We start from the raw sequence: 16,203 nt of genomic DNA, 5'->3' as shown, positions 1-16,203 counted from the left end.
CACAGCTCAGGCACAGCACAGTTTACCTGGTTCTTTGCTGAGAGTCTCACAAAGTCAAAATCAAGACGTGAGAGGGCGCACTCCTTTCTGGAGGCCCTAGGGATGATTCTGCTTCCAACCTGATTGAGGTTGTTGGCAGAATTCTGTTCCTCTGGTTGTGGGACTGAGGTCCCTGACTCCTTGGGCTTGGTGTCAGCGTCTAGGCCACCCCCAGAAGTTCAAGTCCTTCTCATTCTTCAAATCTCCCTGTCCTCCCCTTCGGCCTCATCTTTCCTGTCATATCTCTCTGACCAACTTTCTGCCTCCCTCTTCTGCTTTAAGGGCACATATGGCTACACTGGGCCCACAAGGTGATCTCCCTATTTTGAGGTCAGCTCATTAGTGACCGTAATAGCATCTGCAAAGTCCCCCACGGTAGTACCATGACTGAGTATTTGCTTGAATAAATAGTAGATTGGCATCTTGGGGAACATCTTTACAATTCTGTCTACCACAACAGAAAAAGAAAATTTCCAGATGACAGCAGTAGCTGGACTAGGGCCCAAGCAGTCCAGATTGCAGCCAGCAGACAGAGGAAAATTAAATTAAATTAAATTAAATTCAAAAGTTAAAATAACAAAATAAACAGATAGGTTTGAGCATATGACAAATTTTCCCTAAAGACATGGTACAAAAATGTTAGATTATTTAGATAAACTTAGCAAGAAGCTCGTAGAAACCAAGACAAATGATAAATCAATGTGCTTCTCACTACAGAACAAAATGAGGAATTTTTTTAAAGGAGGCTCTGCAATCCCTGGACTGAAATGTGAGCCAGTGGGTGTGGGCCAGGACTGGCTGCTGGATCTCAGTCTTTCACGAACAAACCCAGGGACAGGACTGGGGCTGACTGCCCAGAGGCAGCCTCAGAAGACTGGAGTGTGGTGCAGGCTGTGGGTTGGAATGTGTGCAGAACAGAACAGCCCAGAACCCCCATTAAAACACACACACACACACACACACACACACACAACTGCTGGTACACAACAATGCAGCCAGGCCACAGCCGCTAACCCAGAGAACATTGCTTGGCACCACTGTTGGCTCACATTCTCACGAGAAGAGGGGGGGTTCAGAAATAGCCATCTTTTCCACACAATCACTGGTTTGCAGCTCCCTGGAGGAGGTGGAGCTGAAACCTGAATCCATACCCAGAGATGCCTCAACTTCATGGGCAGGACTGAGGTTTGATTCCAGCCCCAAGCAGCAGTGGTGGATTTGCTCCATTGGAGCCTTTGTGGATGTGCACTTCTAAGATGAACGAATGTATTTCTGGTACGTGATGGGGATGAGTTTGGCATTAACAGTGGGACTGTGTACCATATGCTAATGCAGAGCTGGGGTCTGCGCTAAATCTGTGTCCCACCATGGATCCAGGTGTGAGGCTGCATGCATGCTATGCTGGGTCCTAGTGCTTAACATTGGCAGATCTTCGCTGGTGGCTCTGTGGGTTTAGAACCTAGGGGGCTACCAGAGTCGGTTGCCAATGTTCCCATGGCTGAGGCAGGGACAAGGGCAGTGTCAACAAAGAGTACTTGTAGTAAACCTTAGCAATGTTTTCCCAGACAATAGAAATAAAAGCAAAAATTAACAAATTGGACCTAATTAAACTTATAAGCCTTTGCACAGCAAAGGATACCATAAGCAAAGCAAAAAGACAACCTATGGAATTGGAGAAAATATTTGCAAATGATGTAACTGATAAGGGCTTAATTTCAGAATATGTAAACAGCTCATACAGCTTAATAACAACAACAAAAAAAAACAACCTAATCCAAAAATGTGCAGAAGACCTAAACAAGCAATTCTCCAATGAAGATATAAAAATGGCCAATAGGCACATGAAAAAACGCTCAGTGTCACTAACTATCAGAGAAATGCAAATTAAGACTACAATGAGATATCACCTCACAACAGTCAGAAAGGCCATCATCCAAATGGTCATGCACAATAAATGCTGGGAGGGTGTGGAGAAAAGGGAACCCTCCTACACTGCTGGTGGGAATGTGGTTTGGTGCAGCCATTATGGAAAACAGTATGGAGATTCCTCAAAAAACTAAAAATAGACTCAGCCTATGATCCAGCAATCCCACTCTTGGGCGTATATCCGGAGGGAACTCTAATTCAAAAAGATACATGCATCCCAGTGTTCATAGCAGCACTATTTACAATAGCCAAGGCAAAGAAACAACCTAAATGTCCATCAACAGATGACTGGATAAAGCAGTTGTGGTATATTTATATAATGGAATACTACTCAGCCATAAGAAAGAATAAAATAATGCCATTTGTAACAACATGAATAGACCAAGAGATTGTCATTCTAAGTGAAGTAAGCTGGAAAGAAAATGAAAAATACCATATGATATCACTCATATGTGGAATCTAAAAAAAAAAAAGAAAACACTAATGAACTTATCTACAAAACAGAAATAGACTCACAGACATAGTAAAAGGAAAAAAAACATGGTTACCGGGGGAAAGAGGGTGGGAAGGAATAAACTGGGAGCTTGAGATTTACAGGTGCTAACCACGATATATAAAACAGATAAACAACAGATTTCTTTTGTATAGCACAGGGAACTATATTCAATATCTTGTAGTAACCTATAATGAAAAAGAATATAAAAATGAATGTATGTATATACATGTATGATTGATATATTATGATGTACACCAGAAATTGACACGTTGTCATTGACTGCACTTCAATTAAAAAAAAAGAAGGCCCAATCATCCTGAACCTCTTGGCCATGGAATAATTTCTGCCCACTCCTAATAATGTAAACACTGACTTAACAACAAGCAAAATATCTAAAGATGGTGAGGGTGAAAGAAGGGTAAGAGGTATTTAAGGTGTTGAAATAACAACTCGAGAAATATCTAACTATGATGTGAGTGAAAGATGGGCGGTGGTTAAGGAAGGCGATGGATAAATTTAAAATGGCAGTATAAATCTATTGCTTAGAAATATGGAATTAAATAATAAAGAGGAAACTAGAAGAGCTGAAGGTGGCTGTCTCTGAGGAGCATGACTGGGAAGGGAGTGGGTAAGGCATGGCTGTTTCTCATTATAAACCTTCAGCAGAGTGCCCGGCGTTCTCTCCCTGCTCTGCATGTACACTGTCCGTTTCCCATCTTCTCTTCACTCTTCTCTGCCCTGCTCTGAGCCTCCTAAGGCTGACCGTGTTGCTCCTTTGCCCCTGGGTGCTGGTTGAATTCAGCCACTGAGAGGCACTGCAGAGATAAAAGTTTGGAAAGAGGAAGGGATTTCCTGCAATGTGGCAACCTCCCTGCCCTGGGGGGATGTGTCCGGGCAGGGGATGCATTTCTCCTCCAAGCTCCAGCTCTCACCAGCTCTTGTGCAATATTCCCTCCTCTTACGCCTTGAGATCCAGGAATGAGAACAGCTGCTCAATGTCCCTTTTTGTGAATCTTAAACCCACTCAAACCTCTGAAAAGTGTCCCCTTACTAAAGTCTCCTGAATTTCTTGAGTGTTTTAGTTTTCTGCCAGGACCCTGACAGATAAAAGTATTACACTGCATGACTTTTTAAAATTTTGTACATGCCCAAATTATATTCTAAAAAAACCCTGATGGCCCATTTTCTTTAAAAATGTCAAAATCATGAATAACAATGTCTGAATATCTGATACAGATTTAAAAAGATTTAAAAAAAGGCATTATTATTTTTTATCTAGAAAACTAGATAAAAGGAGGTATCCTGGATTGCATCTGGATAAGAAAAAATTATGAGAATTACTTTAAAAGCCATTATTGAGATGGACAATTGACAGAATTTTTTTAAAATCCAGACATTTGATAATAGCACTGTAACAAAGTTAAATTTCCTGATTTTTATCTTTGTCTCATGGTTAATTAAGTGAGTGAATGCCCTTGTTCTTAGAAAATAGTTTCTGTAGTATTTAGGAGTTCAGGGGCATCATGTCTGTAATTTGCCCTTAAATAGTTTTTTTTTAATTTTTTTTTTACATTTTTTATTGATGCATAATCATTTTACAGTGTTGTGTCAAATTCCAGTGTTCAGCACAATTTTTCAGTCATTCATGGACATATACACACTCATTGTCACATTTTTTTCTCTGTGATTTATCATAACATTTTGTGTATATTTCCCTGTGCTATACAGTGTAATCTTGTTTATCTATTCTACAATTTTGAAATCCCAGTCTATCCCTTCCCACCCTCTACCCCCCCCACCGGTAACCACAAGTCTGTATTCTCTGTCCATGAGTCTATTTCTGTCCTGTATTTATGCTTTGTTTTTGTTTGTTTTTGTTTTTTAGATTCCACATATGAGTGATCTCATATGGTATTTTTCTTTCTCTTTCTGGCTTACTTCACTTAGAATGACATTCTCCAGGAGCATCCATGTTGCTGCAAATGGCATTATGTTGTCGGTTTTTATGGCTGAGTAGTATTCCATTGTATAAATATACCACCTCTTCTTTATCCAGTCACCTGTTGATGGACATTTAGGCTGTTTCCATGTTTTGGCTATTGTAAATAGTGCTGCTATGAAAATTGGGGTGCAGGTGTCATCCTGAAGTAGATTTCCTTCTGGATACAAGCCCAGGAGTGGGATTCCTGGGTCATATGGTAAGTCTATTCCTAGTCTTTTGAGGAATCTCCACACTGTTTTCCATAGTGGCTGCACTGCCCTTAAATAGTTGAGAGTAAAAATTGTATAATAATAATATATATATTAAAGAGTGATAAAGAAAATAAGAATCTAGATGAAAGCAGTATGAGGGTTCTTGGTACTAGACTTACAACTTAAGTTTGAAATTATTTCAAAATGTAAAGTTTTAAAAAAGTTATATGAGTTATTTTGACAAAAGAGAAATAATTTGATACTCGTACATGAACAGATCAATGAAACAGAACAGAGAATCCATAAATACATATGTCTGTGAATGGAAAATATTGCTGGCCACATCAGTAAACAAAGAATTCTGCGACCATCAAGTCATCGGCTGCTACCGCCACCCCCATGACAGTGAGTGGAGGGAACTCAGGATGCAGACAAGTAGGTAGCCTACCTCTGCAGCCACCCCAGCAGTGCCCCCTGAGGGAACTCAGGATGTGGAAGAGCAGGACACTGGCCCTAGATAGCCAGGTGCATATCAAAGGAATGATTTCAATGAGCCCAGACCTTTGCACCTTCCCAGTACATAGAAAAGCACTAAGTTCCTTAACTCGAGATGTCTGGTTTTCTTTAATTAACAGTAATCCTTAGAGGTTCCAATTACCTGGTCATTCTTGTAAATCCTCGTGCATCCTGGCTTCTACTTTGCCACACTGGAACTGCCTCTTAGAGACATCTGAGATGCTGTGTCCTGGGCTCGAGTCCTCAGAAAATCTACCGAATGAAACGTAACACTCAGCTTTTAGGTTGTGCATTTTATTTCAGTCAACATATCCCCGCATGTATAGAATTTAATACATTAAAAGGGTGGCATCTCAAAGCATCATGTGCTGAGGGTAGGAGTGGGGAAGGTTTATTTTTTCAAATGATATATGAAAAACTAAGTAGCCATCCAGAAAAGAAGTAACATTGGCTCCCTATGTCACTCTATAGGCCAAATTAAATTCCAGATGGATAAAAAGCTTAAGCACTGAAAGAAAACTTTAAAATACTAGAAAAAGAAAAACCACGAGCGAGTAGGAGATTAGCGGGACCACCTCTGTAGGAGTCAAAGTCCCCACACACGTGCGTATCTGGTCCTTCTGCAGGGGCTGCCGTCTCCTGACTAGCCCTGGCCCATCCTGTGACTGGACCTTTATGTAGAGAATTAATGGTGCAAAGATGGGAGGGGGCAGGGGTGGCAGCAGCTGGACAGAATTTGTTGATAAGGGGTAGTGGTGACAGCAGCAAGCAGCCCTGACTGAGGCTGAGGGAAGGGCACAGCTGAGGAGTCCCTGCTCCAAGGACAGCTGAGGTGTCCTCACCAGACCTGCCCTGTGGGGGCATCTGGCTGTGCTGCTGGGTGCCCAGCTTCCCGTTCCTCCCGCCCACTTGCCAAGCCTGATTCTCCTGCTTACAGCCTACTGCCCGCTCCCTCCTGCTACTGATTCTAAGAGCTACTTGACATTGAATTCCTTCCCTGTTGAAAATCAACCATGGCTCATTTCTATTGCTTACCACTTAGAAGGCTAACCATACACACACACTCACACACACACACTCACGTATATTCGTTTTTACATAAATGGTATGTGTATGTCTAGATATCTATATTGATATCTAATTGATAAATGACATATATGCCATTATATGGCTTGTTTTTTTTTCCTCTTTTGCCTTAAAATTATACATGTATAAATATGAAAACCCTTACAGAAGGCTGGCAGGCTAACAGCACACTGCTAAGTTACCTATGGGGACAGGGAGCTTAGTGGTGGAGCTTAACTCAAGGGAACTTCCACTTTTTAATCTATCTTCTGTGTTAAATTTTTTATAGTTATTATAGACTCACAGGGTACTTTTCAAAATAAGAAATATTTTACCACAATTTATTTTCAAACAAATCTTTTACTTGTTTTACTCGAGAGCCCAAGTGGGGAGGGTGGGCATGAAGCAGGCAGACCTGGTCCCCAGCCTCGTGAAGCTGGCTGTCTCCTGGGAAACCAGGGCTGGGAAATAAGCACTGATTCAAGAGAGGGGGCCCTGTGATGAGGAGAGACGGGGCGTGTGGGAGCACAGGGCAAGGGCACCGAGCGTCACCTACAGGGTGGCCTGGAAAAGTTTCTCAGCCTTAGACTTAAAAAACGAGTAGGACTCAGGAGGCAAATGAGGGAGTGGAGAATGAGTGGGAAAGTATATCTGGTGGAGGAAACAGCCCCTGCCAAGCCAGAGCCCACGGCTCCCACGGGAAACCCGGAGTGGCTGGAGCACGAGGAGGCGGGGAGGAGAAGTGAGCACAGAGAGACAGGCCAGGTCCCATCAGAGACCTTGCAAAGTCTTATTAAGCGTCTGGACTTTATCCTAGAGGGAAACACGGATCCGTAGAGGACAGAGGCGGAAAGGCTGAGGGACTCGCCTTTAACGTGATCAGCTAATCAGCATTTCCTGCTCCAGACTGTATCACTGTATCAGCTGGGAAGTATGACTTTTTTTTTCATACAGACTTAATTTTTTTTAGAGCCATTTCAGGTTTACAGCAGACTTGAGCAGAAAATATAGAATTTGCACATAGCCCTCCCCACCCTCACGTATATACTCCCCTGCCCTCAACATCCATCCCTCATCAGTTGGTACAATCGATGAGCCAACGTGGGCACATTATTATGGGAAGTATGACATTCTTATTCTCATTGTCTCATAACTGCAACATTTTTTCTCACCTTTTAGAAAACTGGGTGGTGTTTTCCTAGTGGCAAGAAGGAAGACCATGCACCCATCTGTCCCCGCTTGTGGCTCTTGGCTCTCATCGCCACCTTTAATAGACACTTCCCTCCAGGGCTGACATACCACCATTCCTAAACCACTAGCTATACAGAATGATGAGAACCAAACCCAGAACCAGCCCAGCCCTTTCCGGAAGTTTAGTGTGGAGGGACCCCTTGTGAAGCCCTCCCTGGGCAAGTCCGTTCAGCCACACTAGGCCCTGCAGGGCCGGGGCTGCATCTGAGAACATCAGCGCATACCCCCATTGACACCCCCACTGGCCCTTGCTAGTAACACGCTGACCTACTGGCACCGGCTGGCACATTCACCCTCCCCTCCCTGCCTCCCAGTGCCACCGTCATTGCAGGTGGCTCTTGCCTTTTGCCCGAACACCTGCTTTCAGGCCACAGTCTCTCTTATGCCCTGAGCTCGAGGGTTTTCCATGACAGCGAGCTCTGCTGGGAATTCTATCTCTGTTTCTGTCACGGCTGATGCTTTCTCTACTAGGACACGAGTTCTGACTTGCAGCAGTTTTGTAAACTGCTTTGTGAAATCACTGATTCATGTCGCTTGCAATTAGGAATGATAATTAGAAGAAAACCAACTTAGCTTCTTGCTTTTGGCATGCACCTAGTGCCAGTGGCACGAGAAGGATCCAGAAATTGTCCCTAAGATTCCATCCAGCACCCATCTGGCATAAAACCAAAGCTCCGAAGGCACGTAAGAAATACTATCACCCACTGTTTTGAAATAGAGTCTTACAGTTGTTTATTCTGAAATCACACATTTCCTTTTTTTTTTTTTTTTTGCATCAACAGTCACTTTATTTTGGGGGGAGAATCTCATTATTTTTTAAAAAACATCTTTATTGTGATATAATTCCTGTAATAAACTACACATATTTCAGACGTACAATGTGATGAGTTTTGATAGATGTATGGATACACCAATGAAACCACCACCACAATGAAGATAGCTAACATTTCCATCACTCCCCAAGAGGTATAAATTTTTAATTCCCAATTTATCGCTCCCCACCTCCTTTACCTCCCGGTGACCGTAAGTTTTTTCTTTATGTCTATGAGCCTGTGAAATCACGCATTTCTTTAAAATGAATTGAGAGTCCTTAGTGAACTTTTTGTAATTTAAAAACCCAAACATTGATCTCTGCTTCACGACACTCTGGTGTGACATTCCTGACATGAGAACAGATGGTTTCTACAACTCTCACTGCCCTGCTGCTCCCAGGTCAGTCTCTATTTTTTTTTTTAATTGAAGCACAATTGATTTACAATATTATATTAGCTTCAGTGTACAGCATAATGATTCAGTATTTTTACAGATTATACTCCAGTAAAAGTTAATACAAAATAACGGCCATAATTCCCTGTGCTGTACAATAGACCCTTGTTGCTTACCTACTTTATACATAGTGGTTTGTATATGTTAATGCCATACCCCTGATTTGCCCCTCCACCCTTCTATGTCCCCTCTGGTAACCACTGGCTTGTTTTCTATGTCTGTGATTCTGTTTCTGTTTTGTATATACATTCATTTGTATTACTTTTTTAGATTCCACATACAATACAGTATTTGTCTTTGTCTGATTTTTTTCACTAAGCATAATATTCTGCAAAAGGCAGAATTTCCTTCTTCTTCGCGGCTGAGTGTATTGTGTTGGGAACGTTAATTGGTGCAGCCACAGTGGAAAACAGTATGGAGGTTCCTCAAAAAACTACAAAATAGAACTAGCATATGAGCAGCAACCCCACATCTGGGTATATATCTGGAAAAAACAAAAACAATAATTAGAAAAGATACATGTACCTCAACGTTCATAGCAGCACCATTTACAACAGCCAAGGTAGGGAAGTAACCCAAGTGCCCATCAACAGATGAATGGTCAGTTTCTACTTATCTTCTTCAATAAGGTAGGGATGTGCCCATTATCGGCTCACCAAGAAAACACTGTGAGCTTACAGGCATAGACATATTTTTCTAAAGCATGTCTTTCTCTGTTCACTGTACTAGACTCTATTAGGCGGTGGGGAGTGAAAGGGACACGTTGTCTGTCTTGGGTGAAAGCTCTCCAGCATCCCCCAAGAGGTCCTTCACCGTGGCATTGTAAACTCAGTAAGTGCACCTCAAACTAAGAAACTTGGGATTGTCCGCGCATCCAAAGGAACCTTTTTCTCAGAAGCAAACTCTCATTAACCAGACTTAATGTCTGATGGGCAGATACGTCTCCATTTATGTTGCTTCCTTTATGTGTGTCTGGCAGAGTCCTCTTTTCTTATTTAGAGCTTGTATTATCACAGTCCAGCCACGCTCAGAATAGAAAGGACTTCAGTGCTCAGTAAGCATCACTGAAGGCACACGCTGGAGGTGACAGAAGCTCTAACAGCAAAGCTCAATGCAGGCTCAGTGCTGTGTGCCCAGCTTGGTCCTGAGGGCTGTGCTAGCATCATCGCATTATGACCCTCACAATAACCTTACGGAGTAGTGATCCTTATTATCATCAAGGCTTAGAAATGTTAATGTGCCCACAGTCCCATAGTTAAAAGTTACAAAGATGAGACGCTGTGGCTGAGATTTCAAGATGGCCACCAAAATCTGTCCATCACTTGACCATAACAATAGAGTTGGAGCTAGGCACATGGCCCCTAGCCAGAAGCAGTAATTCCCACTGTCCTTGTAACTAGATATGGCCAGTTGACTAAATATGGGTAAATGAGATTTGAACCAAAGTAATGTACACAACTTCTGGGTCCTCTCCAACCTAAAAGATGAGCCCCTTGTTCTACTAACACTCTCTTTCCCTTCCTGTGAGCTGGAACTCAACTTGGAGACCACCTAGCTCTGATCTACAGTTGTTCTGTCAAATAACCACTAGACACCTGTGGTTTATTTAAATTTAAATTAAGTAAAATTAAAAATTTAGTTCCTCAGCCACACTTCAACTGCTAGCCACATGTGGCTGGTGACTATCATATTGTAACACTACAGATGTAGAAACTTTCCATCATCACGGGAAGTTCTACTGGGCAGTACTATGCAATAGGTAAGGAACAACAGAGCAATAAGATGGCAGGAGCCCGGATTCCAGCATGACCCCACAGAACACAGTTGCCCTGCTCGTCTATACCAGTTGAATTGTTACACGGAGGAGAAATAAACTTCTACTTGATTTAAGTCAATGTATTTTGGAGCATATATGTTACAGCAAATTAGCTTGAACCCTAATACAGAAAACGAGGAGTATCACTGCCAGGCAACTCAGCGCAACAGCCAGAGAGCAGTAGGTCTCTCCCACCTGCCCCAGGGCTTCCACTGTCTTGAGACTGGACATTTGTGTTTTGGTTTTTTAGACCTGGTCCAGGATGTCTCGCACCCTTGACCTGTGCAGATCACCTTCTCCTCATTCTACACCTCCCTCTCTCTGCCCCACGTTGGAGATTGTAGCTATCTGACACATTGAAATATTTATAGAATTCTATAAATATGGGCATAATGTAGCCTGCAGATTCTCCCAAATGTGACCAAATCACCTTGTTTCTCTCCTGCATCATTTCCTATAGAAAGTTTACTTTTTTTTAATTGAAGTATAATCGGTTACAATGTGTCCGTTTCTGGTATACAGCATAATGTCCCAGTCATACATATATATACATGTATTTGTTTTCCTATTCTTTTTCATTAAGGTTATTACAAGATATTGAACATAGTTCTCTGTGCTATACAAAAGATATTTGTTTTTTTATATATTTTTACATATAGTGGTTAACATTTGCAAATCTCAAACTCTCAAATTCATCCTTTCCCATTCCCTTTCCCCTGGTACCCATAAGATTGTTTTCTATGTTTGTGAGTCTGTTTCTGTTTTGTAGTTGAGTTCATTAGTGTCCTCTTTTTTCTTTTTTTCTGTTTTTTTTAGATCCCACATATGAGTGATATCATATGGAATTTTTCTTTCCCTTTCTGGCTTACTTCACTTAGAATGACAATCTCCAGGTCCATTCATGTTGCTGCAAATGGCATTATTTTATTCTTTTGTATTGCTGAGTGGTATTCCATTGTGTGTTTGTATGTATATGTATATGTGTGTGTGTGTGTACACCACAACTTCTTTATCCAGTCATCTGTGGATGGACATTTAGGTTGCTTCCATGTCTTGGCTATTGGATACAGTGCTGCTATGAACATTGGGGTGCAGGTGTCAGAAGTTTACTTTTAATCTGTGTGTGTTCTGGCTATACGTAATTTTCCAAGAACACATGCCTTGCTCATGTCCCATTCTCAGCCCTTGCTTGGCAAGTGAGCAATCTACAATGCAGAACAACTCTTACAAGGAGTGAAATACTCCCTATGCACATGGCCACCACATCCTCCTGTTTCCCTGTAATGATGCAGCACGGACAGACAACTCATGGCCGGAAGTGGCCCTATTCATTCATAAAGAGAAATCACTGTCACAGTGAGTGGAAATAGTCCAAATTCCCGTGATCTGCACCTTCATTCTCTGGGGCAGAGCTCCCTGGGAAGTCAAGTCAGCATCAAATCATTGTTTGGGGATTGTTGGCTCAGAACAAAGGGAGCCAGATATATGATTCCAGGGTTTGAAGACACCTGAATAGGACAGTCTGTCATGTCTGGTCAATGGGACCACAGTATTCAGAGGCACTGGCTCAAGTTACCCTACCTTGGAGGGTGGGCCCTAACAACATGTCTCTGGGACACTTTCTACACTTTCAGAGACAAGAGGAAAGGAGGCAGGGCAGAACCACTAAAGGAATGACGCAACAGTTGAGGACAGGACACACCGGTTAGAACCAAGGTGGAGGAAGATTAGACTTCCAGTAGACCTTGAGATAGTGGCACAGCCACGGGTGCCATGACAGCTCCTAGGCTGACCATAAAAGGTCTGAAAGTGGGCAGGGGGCCTGATTCCTGGAAATCCCTGCCCCTTCCCCAACGTAGTTGGAGTAATCCTTCTACTCATTAGCATATGAAATTCCAGAGCCCATAACACCTAACAACTCTGCACCTTGTGGTCGCTCTCTCTCCTGCCCTCTGAAATGGCCTGCACTTTGTCTGTGGAGTGTGTGTCTACCTTTACTTTAAACTAAACACCCTCACACCTCTTGGCTTTTCTCCCTCTTGCTTTCTGAGATGACCCACATTCTGCCTATGGAGTGTGTATCTCCTAAGCTGTTTTCCCTTCTGAGTGAGAGGACCACTCTGTCTGTGGAGTGTGCATCTCTCTAAATAAACTTGCTTTCACTTTATCAGGCCTTGCTCTTGAATTCTTTCCTGCATGAGGCAAGAGCCTCCGACAACATCACGACTGACCAGTGCCCCCTACTGACTGGCACGTTCTTCCAGATGTTTAATCAGCTCTAGTTGAATCTGGGAGCAACTCAGCCTCTGAATTCAGCTTGACTTTGAGGTTCCATTTTCAGAGGGCAATCTTCCTACCCCTTATTTCCAAATTCCTGGGGAAAACACGGCATAGTTAACATACTGGATCATATTATTATGAGCAAAGGGCTTTGATTCTGGGATACTGAGCAGAGCTTCACACTTGTTTCCTCTGCGTTGCACAAAATTTGCCCAGCAGGGACAACACATTTCTGAAGTTCAGGGAGCCTGCAGTGAAAGGGAAGTAAGACTTTTGAATATAACACTCAATCTAACTCTTGGAGAGAGCCTGGGACGCTCCTAGGCCAGAATCCATAGAAAAAGTCTGTCATTTCTCAGAAAACTCAGAGGAAATTCCTAAAATTGTTACAGCCTTAACCTGATTTGGCAGAACAGAGCATTTCCACCAAGTGGTGGTCTAAGGGGGGGAGGGGGGCACCTCCATCAAGGGCTTGGGGAGCCAGTCTCCCTCTGCTGGTTATGGCCCAGAAATGCAGGAGCCTCTAAATTCCCAGGCTACCTGCAGGCTTTATGCCAGCAGGTCAGGACCACTTCTTACCAGGACAATGGCTACTTTATTAATGATGAATCAGTTCCACAGACACGATGAAGGGCCCCTGAGCCAGGCACTATGTATCGTGAGGATTGGATAGACAAGGAGGGTTGATAAACTGCATATGGGACCAAATGATGTCTTTCAAAGTCCAATGACCCCCATTCCTGGACTCTCAGATGTCTGCCTGTGATCCTTCAACAGATAAAGTACATTCTTTTCTGGCCATATTTGCCCTAACAAACTACTAGCCCTAGGGAATGCCTAATCCCACAGTAACTCCAGCTGGCTTGTTTCAGCCCACCTTATCAGTCGTAAATCCCAATGCCCTTCACGGATCCTAAACTTCTTACCTACAGCCAATCAGAGCCTTGTGCACAAGCCGATCAGGCACCTCGAGACCCTACCTTGTAAAAGACCCAACAATCGCCCCTCCGGGCTCACACAGGCACCCCTCATCTGTGTGGCCCGCTGTTGTCTATGGCAGCTTAACCCGCAACACCAGCCCACCTCTGTGTTGTTTCCCCACGACACTCGGGAACACAAGCACATTGAACGGATGAAACAAACAGCCTTGCAGATGCTCTTACTGGGCCCAGCCTTCGGCTTGAATATTTCTCTGCATCTTTCTGTGTCCAGTCCTTTCCTTGACCCAGGAACCTCACCAGAAGGCCTATGAAATTCGATTTTTTACTTCTTAAAAAGAGTGGTCATGATTGTTTTCTTTCACTTTCTATTTCAGACATTCTGCGTTCATACTTTATCTCCCCCTGATCTTAGAGGATTTACATTTTCCTGTAGATCAGAAGTCTGCAGATCAGTGCTGGGAAAAAAAATTACCTGGGGAATTTGTTTTTTTTTAAAAAAGAGAGAGCGAGGGATTCTTGGAGCTCCAACCTTGACGTTCTGATTCACTGGGTCTGGGGGTTGGGGGTGGTAGAGTTCAGAAACAGGCATTTTTAACAAATGCCACAGATGAATCTGATACATGGTCAAGTTTTGGAACTACAGTGTTCAGAGCAGTAATTTCCAAACTGAATTCACTCTAGTGACACTCTGAAGGATACAGCCTTGGTTAAGGGCAAGTCTCTCCACGCCAGCACTAAGCTACCCGTAAGCTCCCACTGAGAGAATATATTACAGCGAACATGAGAATGGTTTTACCTAGGAAGAGCCTTAAACTGACTCTAATAAATTTATTTTAAAGTCAGTTATAGCTATCATTAGTAACAGATCAGCTGTGAATGATCTACCAACACATCTATGTCATAACCAAGAGCAGCTACTCCATAATGGGGTTTGAAGCCACCTCTTCTGGAGGCAATGGGAGTTTCAGGATAGGGATCCTCAAGGTGGGGGAGACAGCTGTCCTTCCCTTGGGGTGGGGCCGTGGCTTATCTTAATTTCCTCCAACTGGGATGTATCTTTCCTTTCTCACACTCATCACTTTGAGTCTCTATTAACGCATCACTAAAATACTCATTTGGATTAGAGAAATTTACTCCCGAGTGGTTCTCCTTCCACATTCCCATTTCCTGCAGGACCGGGATGGATCTTATGCATCTCAGCACCTCTGCTGCCCAAAAAAACTGTCTGGTGGACTGGACTTTTGGTTCTCTTTCGCCTCTTCCATTTTCACTCCGCCTCTCATGAGATTGCAGTGGTCTTTACTTCCCAGTATTTTATTATGAAAAATTTTAAACAGAAAAGTTGACTCGCCACCCAGATCCTATAATTGTTCATGTGTTTTCCCACATATTTCTTCATTTATCAATTCATGTTATCTTCTATGTATTTCAAAGTAAGTTGTAAATATTACACATTGCCTCTAAACACTTCAGTATTCACATCATTAACTAGAACACAAAATTTGTTTATGGGCTTTTTAAGGTAAAATTTACATACACTGAACTGCAACAATCTTAAGCGTACCATCTGCTGAATTTTGACGGACACAAACCGCCATATGACCCCCACCAGTACCCAGATAAGAGAACACAGAAAATTCCTTCATGTCTCTTCCCAATTCTCACCTCCATCCATCAGAGACAATCGCTTGTTCTAATTTTTTTCCACCACAGTTAATTTTACCTGTTCTAAAGCTTCATAGGAGTGGAATTATATAGTATTATTCTTTTGTGTAACACAGATAGGCGAAATGTAATCTGACTTCCAGAAAACTGGGAGATTTTATCACTCTTGGGAAACCAGTAGGCAATACTGAGGCAAGCAACCCCAAGCCCAGCTCAGAGACCTTAGTGGTTAGTCCCAACCCTGTATCAAAAAAGCTTTTCCAGTCTCCTCCTAGTTCTGGTCCCTCCTTGTATCATAACAACTTGCATCACATAGTAAGCAATGCAGAAAAGAACAGAGTTGAGAACTTCAAAAAAACTTTCCTACCACCTGGAAATAACCATCATTAACATTAGGTAGAAAATCACCCTAGACACATTTCCATGAGAGAAAAATGGGTGGGTAAATATAAATATACATAATACATAATAATACTACAACTGCTATTTTAATCAGAAAATACCAAAATGGCTTTTATTAAAATTTAACAGAAGGAAAAACAAAACTGAAAATAACTTTAATTAGGCTGAACATCAAATATTTATTCAGCATAAGAAGATGATTTCCTAAAACACTCCTCTATGGTTAGAGACTACAAAAAAAAAAAAAGAAGCAAGAAATTAGAGTCATTTTTTAAAAAACTGTATTTCCATTTTAGGTAGTATAAACTGATTTCTAGCAAATAAGGTCTGCAACCTCCCTTTCATTT

Source organism: Vicugna pacos, chromosome 15, assembly GCF_048564905.1.
Source record: "Vicugna pacos chromosome 15, VicPac4, whole genome shotgun sequence".
Taxonomy (NCBI): domain Eukaryota; kingdom Metazoa; phylum Chordata; class Mammalia; order Artiodactyla; family Camelidae; genus Vicugna; species Vicugna pacos.
Note: the sequence above shows the minus strand (reverse complement) of the source record.